The 8,359-nt window shown below is 39.7% G+C and overlaps 1 protein-coding gene across 1 annotated transcript in view; it reads left to right on the plus strand.

Moving 5' to 3' along the window:
• The first annotated feature begins 3,167 nt into the window (after positions 1-3,167).
• The window catches only part of sema5bb (sema domain, seven thrombospondin repeats (type 1 and type 1-like), transmembrane domain (TM) and short cytoplasmic domain, (semaphorin) 5Bb), a 94,579-nt gene continuing 89,387 nt past the window's right edge, over positions 3,168-8,359 (plus strand). Inside the window, exon 1 of the mRNA XM_036569743.1 lies at positions 3,168-3,249. The gene's annotated coding sequence lies outside the window, so the exon portion shown is untranslated. The remainder of the gene's footprint in view (positions 3,250-8,359) is intronic.

Here is an 8,359-nt window from a genome sequence, read left to right on the forward strand (position 1 = left end):
TGAAGAGCTCAATAAAGTTGATGAGCTGAAGGTGTTGATTAAGAGCTACTCTGAGCTGAGTTGCGCTGAGGGTCGCAACAATGCTTCCAGTAGAAAACTGTTATGTAATATTATACTGTACTGTGCAGAGTCAGAAACCACCATTACCATTAAGTACAAATTAAATTTCTCAGAACCTCTCTCTCCAGTCTGCTAGCGTGGAGCCAATTTCCACAAAAATCCTTGATGCTCCCCTTCAGGCATTTGGGTACACTGGCGGAGACTATGCTAAGCTTTCAGCTTTTTGGCTGGACCTCAGGGTTATGTTTGTTACAGACTGAGTCATGGCGGGGGGGTGCTATGACAAAGTGCTACTGAAGCAGCACATGTACACCCTTAAAAAGGGGTTAATCAAAGATTCTTTGGTAAAGACAATGGTTATATAGAACCAATACAACTCAATGCCTAAGTTGTTCTTTATATGGTTAAATGTTTACATAACATATACTATATTACCAAAAGTATACACTCACCCATCCAAATCATTGAATTCAGGTGTTCCAATCACTTTCTTGGACACAGGTGTATAAAACCAAGCACCTAGGCCTGCAGACTGCCTCTACAAACATTAGTGAAAGAATGGGTCGCTCTCAGGAGCTCAGTGAACTCCAGCGTGGTACCATGATAGGATGACACCTGTGCAACAAGTCCAGTCGTGAAATTTCCTCACTACTAAATATTCCACAGTCAACTGTCAGTGGTATTATAACAAAGTGGAAGGGATTGGGAACGACAGCAACTCAGCCACGAAGTGGTCGGCCATGTAAAATGAGAGCGGGGTCAGCGGGGTCGCTAACTTTCTGCAGAGTCAATCACTACAGACCTCCAAACTTCATGTGGCCTTCAGATCAGCTCAAGAACAGCGTAGAGAACTTCATGGAATGGGTTTCCATGGCCGAGCAGCTGCATCCAAGCCTTACATCAACAAGCGCAATGCAAAGCGTCGAATGCAGTGGTGTAAAGCGCCGCCACTGGACTCTAGAGCAGTGGAGACGTGTTCTCTGGAGTGACCAATCACGCTTCTCTGTCTGGCAATCTGATGGAAGAGTCTGGGAGGGGCGGTTGCCAGGGGAACGGTACTTGTCTGACTGCATTGTGCCGAGTGTAAAGTTTGGTGGAGGGGGATTATGGTGTGGGGTTGTTTTTCAGGAGTTGGGCTCGGCCCCTTAGTTCCAGTGAAAGGAATTCTTAATGCTTCAGCACCAAGAGATTTTGGACGATTTCATGCTCCCAACTTTGTGGGAACAGTTTGGGGACGGCCCCTTCCTGTTCCAACATGACTGCGCACCAGTGCACAAAGCAGCTCCATAAAGACATGGATGAGCGAGTTTGTTGTGGAAGAACTTGACTGGCCTGCACGGAGTCCTGACCTCAACCCGATAGAACACCTTTGGGATGAATTAGAGCGGAGACCAGAGCCAGGCCTTCTCGTCCAACAGTGTCTGACCTCACAAATGTGCTTCTGGAAGAATGGTCAGAAATTCCCATAAACACTCCTAAACCGTGTGGAAAGCCTTCCCAGAAGAGCTGAAGCTGTTATAGCTGCAAAGGGTGGGCCAACATCATATTAAACCATATGCATTAAGAATGGGATATCACTCAAGTTCATATGCGTGTGAAGGCAGACGAGCGAATACTTTTGGCAATATAGTGTACATGGCTCTTGTTTCATATTATTATTATGAAAAATAGCAGAAATTTTATATTTAACAGAAAATTATATAGAAGCCTCAACCACCAACTATAACATCACAACCTACAGTGTTCAGTGTGTTCACTCTTTGCTTTTACTACAGCTTCCAGAGTTTCTGATAAACCTGCTGTTAGTTTTTCAAAGTTCAGTCTTGCTGGTTGCATTTATGACCCAAATAACCCCAAACACATTCAGTGATGCTGAGGTCTGGACTCTTTTGCTTTGACTTTCCATTTCCTTATGCAAGTGATTAATCTAATCTTCTACAGAAACATCTCCTGATAAATGAGTGTCTTATATTAAATGGTTAGTTTTAACTGGAAAGTAAATAAATTACTGTTTGTCTCTGACTTTTGCACAATAATGTAAATAATTGCAACTATCTACATGCATGAGAATGAAAGGATAAGCATACTGTGAAGCTCACAGTGAGAATGCTTACATTTTAAATGTACATTTTTGGCATTAATAATCCTTGTTTATATTTACTTACATTTAATAATCATTGTTAAAGTTTACCCATTGGTATAATTTTATAAAAAATATAAACAGGCATATGAGCTTTATAACTATGACAATTTCCCTGTCATATTTAAAAATATTAATTAGCAGAAAAATAACCGAGAAATAACAGATTTTTTGAAGGGTTTCATTGTAAAATGCGTTGTAGACTTTCAAGATTTTTCATTTTTTCCTGATAAAAGTTTCTTCTTCACACACAGTGACAAAAACTACAGTGGCTCCAAGAAGTATATGGACATTTGTGCCAGACAGAAAATGTAAGTACAAACAACAAATATCAAACCAAGAGACATTTATTATAACCAGATCATCCCAACACTGCTATATATATATATATATATATATAAATATATATATGTGTCAAATATTAGACATATATGCATAACACATGGATCATACTTATATGTCTAATATGTTGTTGTCTGTTATGTTAAATATGCTAACTGTTTGCTTTTAAATATTTATTAATATTTAATAATAATTATTATTATTTACATGTCAGGAAACAAAATTTTAATTTATTTCATGTTTAAATGATTTTATTGCGCAGCTCACATGTGCATGTTTAGTTATGCAGCTATTTTACTACGTTTCACTTGGAAAATGAGTAAAATAGCTACATACAGCTTTTAATTGGTGTTACACATATATGTGTGTAGATATTGATGTATGGTTGAAATATATATCCCAAACTTGAAAATGGTCAGTTTCTAATAAGTTGGCTTATAAGTCAATATATATTGTAAGTCAATATATATTATAATGTCCATATGTGACAAATATAAGTTAAGGATGAGGATAAATTAAAAATACATATATGCTTATAGATGTCATTTATTTGAAATACATTTATTGACAAATATCAGATCTTCGGCGTCTGTGCCCCCCACCCTCCCCTTCCCGCCCCCCGTCTCGGAGTGGTTTGCTCCAGCAGCAGTGAGTCCAGTCGGGACGCTCTGCTCCTGCAGCGCTGCAGCTGGGAGGCTCACATGCAGGTAATCTGCCCTTTTATCGGTTTGTTCTGCTGCTCTCAGACACGCGCGGACTTTTACCTGCTTCAGGTCAGTTTTACAGCTTTACAGACTTTAAAACAGCGTTTCGCTGGCGAAGCTGCAGGAGTTTCGCAATAACACTGCAGAACACTTCGCTCAGTCGGATGGAGGCTGTTGGTGTGTTTAACTTGCCCGGTGCTGCTGCCGCTGTTGTTGTTGTTGTTGTTGTTGTTGTTGATGTTGTTGTTCTTCTCTCGTTGTCTTTTCTTTTCGGTGTGTTCGGTGTTTCTTCCTTTTCCACACACTCATGATTACATGTGGCTCTTCAGGCTGCAGAGACGTTCATCTGAAATCCGTTTCTAGTCCGCAGGTCTGCAGTTGTGTGTGCGCCTTAAGGAAAGTGTGATCGTCCTTAACGTTCGTGTTTAAAACTGTTGGGACTTTTGCTGCTGATGAATCGCCCTTGTTGATCAGGCGTGTTTGGCGGCTGTTTAGGAGGGAATGGCAGCCAGTTGGGCTTCAGTGATGCTGTTCCTGCACATTTTAGCGTTTTACTGCTCTTAAACACCTAAATAACTCGTTCATGAGGTTAAAATACACACTGTAATGGTTCTTCAAGGGTTCTTTAGTAAAGGCAATGTCTCTATTTAGAACCATGTCTTCTGTATAGAGCATTTCATCTTTAAATGGTTCTCTATGGTGAAACCGTTCTTCAGATTGATGGAGAACGTGTTGTATATGATTCTGTATAGAACCTTATTGAAAATGACTCTATGTAGCACTAAAAAGGGTTTCCTGCTAATGTTACGAGGTTGAGCCTGTAATCGCTGAACCTTGTTGATGCTATATAGAACCAAAAGGTGAACCTTGAAGAACCATTTCAGCGTGAAATTGTTTTATATAGAACTCATGGTACTAAATAGAACCATTGTCCTCACCATCTCTGCTGAGTGTGTAGCTCAATAAAATGTGTAGGACAGACTGTAAGAGAAGGATTGGGGAACTCTCGGTCACAGACCGGAGATTAAAGACCGCTAGGGGGCAGTATTGAGTGGCGTTTTAAAGGCAGGTGCGCCTAAAACAAGAGCCAACTACATCTTACAGATCTGGCTCTTGCTCTTCATTCACTCTGCATTCTGAGCCGCAGACATCTGTGCCCGAAACTGTCCCTGTGCTTTTATACGCATTGATGGAGTTTCAGTGACATGTCAGTCCACCTTGTAGATGTAAAGTCAGAGACGATAGCTCATCTGCTGCTGCACAGTTTGTGTTGGTCATCCTCTAGTCCTTCATCAGTGGTCACAGGACGCTGCCCACAGGACGCTGTTGGCTGGATATTTTTGGTTGGTGGACTATTCTCAGTCCAGCAGTGACACTGAGGTGTTTAAAAACTCCAGCAGCCCTGCTGTGTCTGATCCACTCAGACCAGCGCAACACACACTAACACACCACCACCACATCAGTGTTACTGCAGTGCTGAGAATGACCCACCACCCAAATAGTACCTGCTCTGTGAGGGTCCATGGGGGTCCTGACCACTGAAGAACAGGGTAAAAGGGGGCTAACAAAGTATCAGAGAAACAGATGGACTACAGTCTGTAACTGTAGAACTACAAAGTGCACCTATATAGTAAGTGGAGCTGATAAAATGGACAATGAGTGTAGAAACAAGGAGGTGGTCATAATGTTATGCCTGATCTGTGTATATTTAGCTTATTACCATCTCAATTAATGCCTTCTGTTTAAATAGATCATAACATTCATTGTAAATATCTAAGGTCTGAAAACTTTTTATTATTATTATTATTTATTTATTTATTTATTTTTTACTGTGGAGCTACAGTTTGAACTAATTTGGTCCATATTTGTTTGTTTATGTGGCGTATATAAGGGTGGGCGAAATGATAAAAACATAACAATATAAAATGATGCAATATTATGATTTCCATGAAAGACAATTTCACGATACGCTATTTACATCATAATGTTTAGTTTTTTTTTGAGATTTAATAAGTTGGAACAGACAAAACAGAACCTGTTGTGCAATAATAATAATAATAATAATAATAATAATCTACAACTCTACAATTATTTTTATTCAGTTTTGTTTCAGTGTACTGTTCAGGTCTTGACGATCTCCACAACATGCTCAGAAAAATTCATCACAATAACCATAAACTGTCGCCATCCAATCCTAGGTGTCTCCGTGTCTTCTGTATGAGTGTGTGTAAATGCTGTGATGCTGAACCTGAAACTGATCTGAACCTCGGCAATCAAAAGTTCAGCTGTGGCCTCTTTTATTTTTTTAATAAAAACTGCAGAAAAGCATTTTTCTCTGGGGAAAGCAGACAAATGCATCAGCAACAGCAGAATGTTCATATTTTCATCATTCTAGGCACACACACACACACACACACACACACACACACACACAGTTTTCTTCCCCTCGTTTCTCAGGTACCTACTAGTGGCAGACAGAAGTCCCACCTCAGACACCTCGTCTGCAGGGAGCTATAACATTAATGCCAAGAGAAATTACCATGCAAATCAGTCACACTAATATTTATAGGGAAGCTGTCTGCCTGCCAGAGGCCGTCTCATGGTCAGAACCGTCTAATTGATTTACCGTTGGCTTAATATCGCACAGAGAGCAAAATGCTCCTCATGGGGTCATGAATATTCATACGACGATCGCATATTGTCTGTTCTGTTTCAGTTTCGTCCCTGAATTGTTGCTGGCGCTGCTGTTCATATGCTAATCAGAAGTTTCAGGCCTCATTGCTGATGAATGTATGACGGCTCTGCATGACTGACTCTTGGAGTGCCATCGTGTTGGCATGGGGGGTCACATATCAGGGTTGTCTCACACGCTAAATTGATGGTCCTCTACAGCCATTTCTAAAAGTACAAATCTTTCTGTTAATGCTGAAGTTCAAATTTACACAATCCTCCTCTCACCCCAACGAAGTCGATCAGTCAAGACATGTTTGGTGTCTGAATTTGCTTCTTTAGTTTTGTGCTGTAGTTTGAGGCTAACATTGCTAACAAGTAGCAGAATATTGTTGGTTTATACCTCACAAATCAGCACTGAGCAAAACCGCATGTATCACACACTTCCCTAAAACCATGTCGGGTTGTTTGATAATCTCAAACAGATAAAAAATGGACAAAAGTCTGGCCGCTGGCCACAAAAGTCTGAGAAAGGCCCCTCACACTCCTGTAGAGTATAAAATGATAAAAATAACCTGAAAATGATATTAGAAAATAGTTCACACCCACATGCACTTTGAGCAAATCAGGAAATGTATGTATTTTTTCATTTAGAAAAAAACAAATTTATTACAACAAATTTTTATTGTGTGATATTCTATTGTGTCTGCAAAGTCACAGTTTGTGCTTTATGTGTAAGAATTTAATCATAATTTCTGTTTGTTTGTTTTTTTCAAACCATACCGAGTCATGAAAGAGTAAACCTAACACTACTATCGCACAACGTCTAACATGTCTTAATTTATTTCATTTATTGAGCTGTTTGTAGATATTTAACAGCTACTCGCTCATCTAAAGTTTACATCTGCAGTGCACCATCCCAAGTATTTGTGGGATACACACATTTTTACACACGTCAGTCTTCCTGCTAGATTGTATATCATATTCCGGCAGTCTGTTCTATAGTGCACGTCTGGTAGGGCTGTGTGTGTAAACCTTAGTAGCACGAAGATCAGAGCCCGTCCAACACTGACAGATATACTACACTGTCTTTGGTGCTGCTCAGCATTTGGGTGTGGCAGCTGCTGAGTCAGCGAGAGTGTGAATGGCAGGGAGTTCAGTTAAAAGGCCCATATTCTACATTCTTTTTTTATTTTTTCTTGAGGTCCTCATATAAGATTTGTGCTGTTTTATGTATCAAACACAGTTATGAATCATTTTTATATGACCACTTTGAAATATTTCTTCACCTCTTAAAATGAAATGGTCTGTTTTTTTTTTACTACCGTTTGGGTCTGATATGTACATCAGCTCTGTTCTGATTGGCTGCTCTGTATTTGCAAAGCAGTCTGATCTGAAATATACAGAACAAACTGTTCAGTCTGAAAATCCTAAGATACCTGGGAAAAAATCAGTTTCCGCCACTGCTTTCAGGACTGTGGATCCTTTGCCAGGACGCATGCTTCCTGACACTCAGAGCACAACAATAAATCATTTTCCCCACATTTTCCACTCCAGTAACTCTGCAGGAACAGCCCTCTGTATCACTACAGTTTGCATGGACAGGCCTGAGTAAGACCCTAGGGTGGGTGGGCAGGCGTATGTAAAGATATCGATGGTTGTGACATCAGAAATCCTGCTGAATTCAAAATGGACTGTTTTTTAGCTTAGTTTCCATTTATGTATGTTCTGAAACCTTAGCAGTGTTTATGTAGTACATCAAACTCTTGGATTCTTTTTTTAAATCAAAGAAAATGAGTTTTTCCATGATATGGACCCCTTAAATAACAGACTCTAACAGAATGAGACACATTAGGATGTATTGTTGCATACATGACATGTGTAGTCACTTTAGTGCAGCACCAGCAGGGGGTCAGTATCAGCTCGGTTAGCTTTGCTGTAAATGACCCATCAACGTCATCCAGTCTCACCACGTCCCGCTCTCTCTACCATCTTCGCCCGGCTCTTTCTCTCTCTTTGAGAGTGTAGTATAGATTACTTAACAGCTTCACACGATTTAATGCGTGTGTGATAATTTAGGTTCAAATTGGGGAGGAATAAGTTTCCATTATGTGTTACCTACATTAGTCTTGAACCTCCAGTGCAAAACTAAAGAGGCAAATTTCAGACACCAAACATGTCTTGGCTGATTCACTACATTTGGGGGAAGTACGGTGTACGTTTTTCACAGAACTATCGCTTTAAAGTGTCATATGTCCCTCATTCATAAAGAGAAAATGAACACGACACCTTCTTAATCACTATTTCAATTTCCAGTCAAAGCTGCCATTAAGTCCAAATTATCTAACATATATTTATAAAATGAAATTATATTAACAGTGAACCATAAAACATATATTTAGCAACAAATCACACAGAAGCCTGAACAACTAAATGTAATATA

This window comes from Colossoma macropomum, unplaced genomic scaffold (genome assembly GCF_904425465.1).
Source record: "Colossoma macropomum unplaced genomic scaffold, Colossoma_macropomum, whole genome shotgun sequence".
Taxonomy (NCBI): domain Eukaryota; kingdom Metazoa; phylum Chordata; class Actinopteri; order Characiformes; family Serrasalmidae; genus Colossoma; species Colossoma macropomum.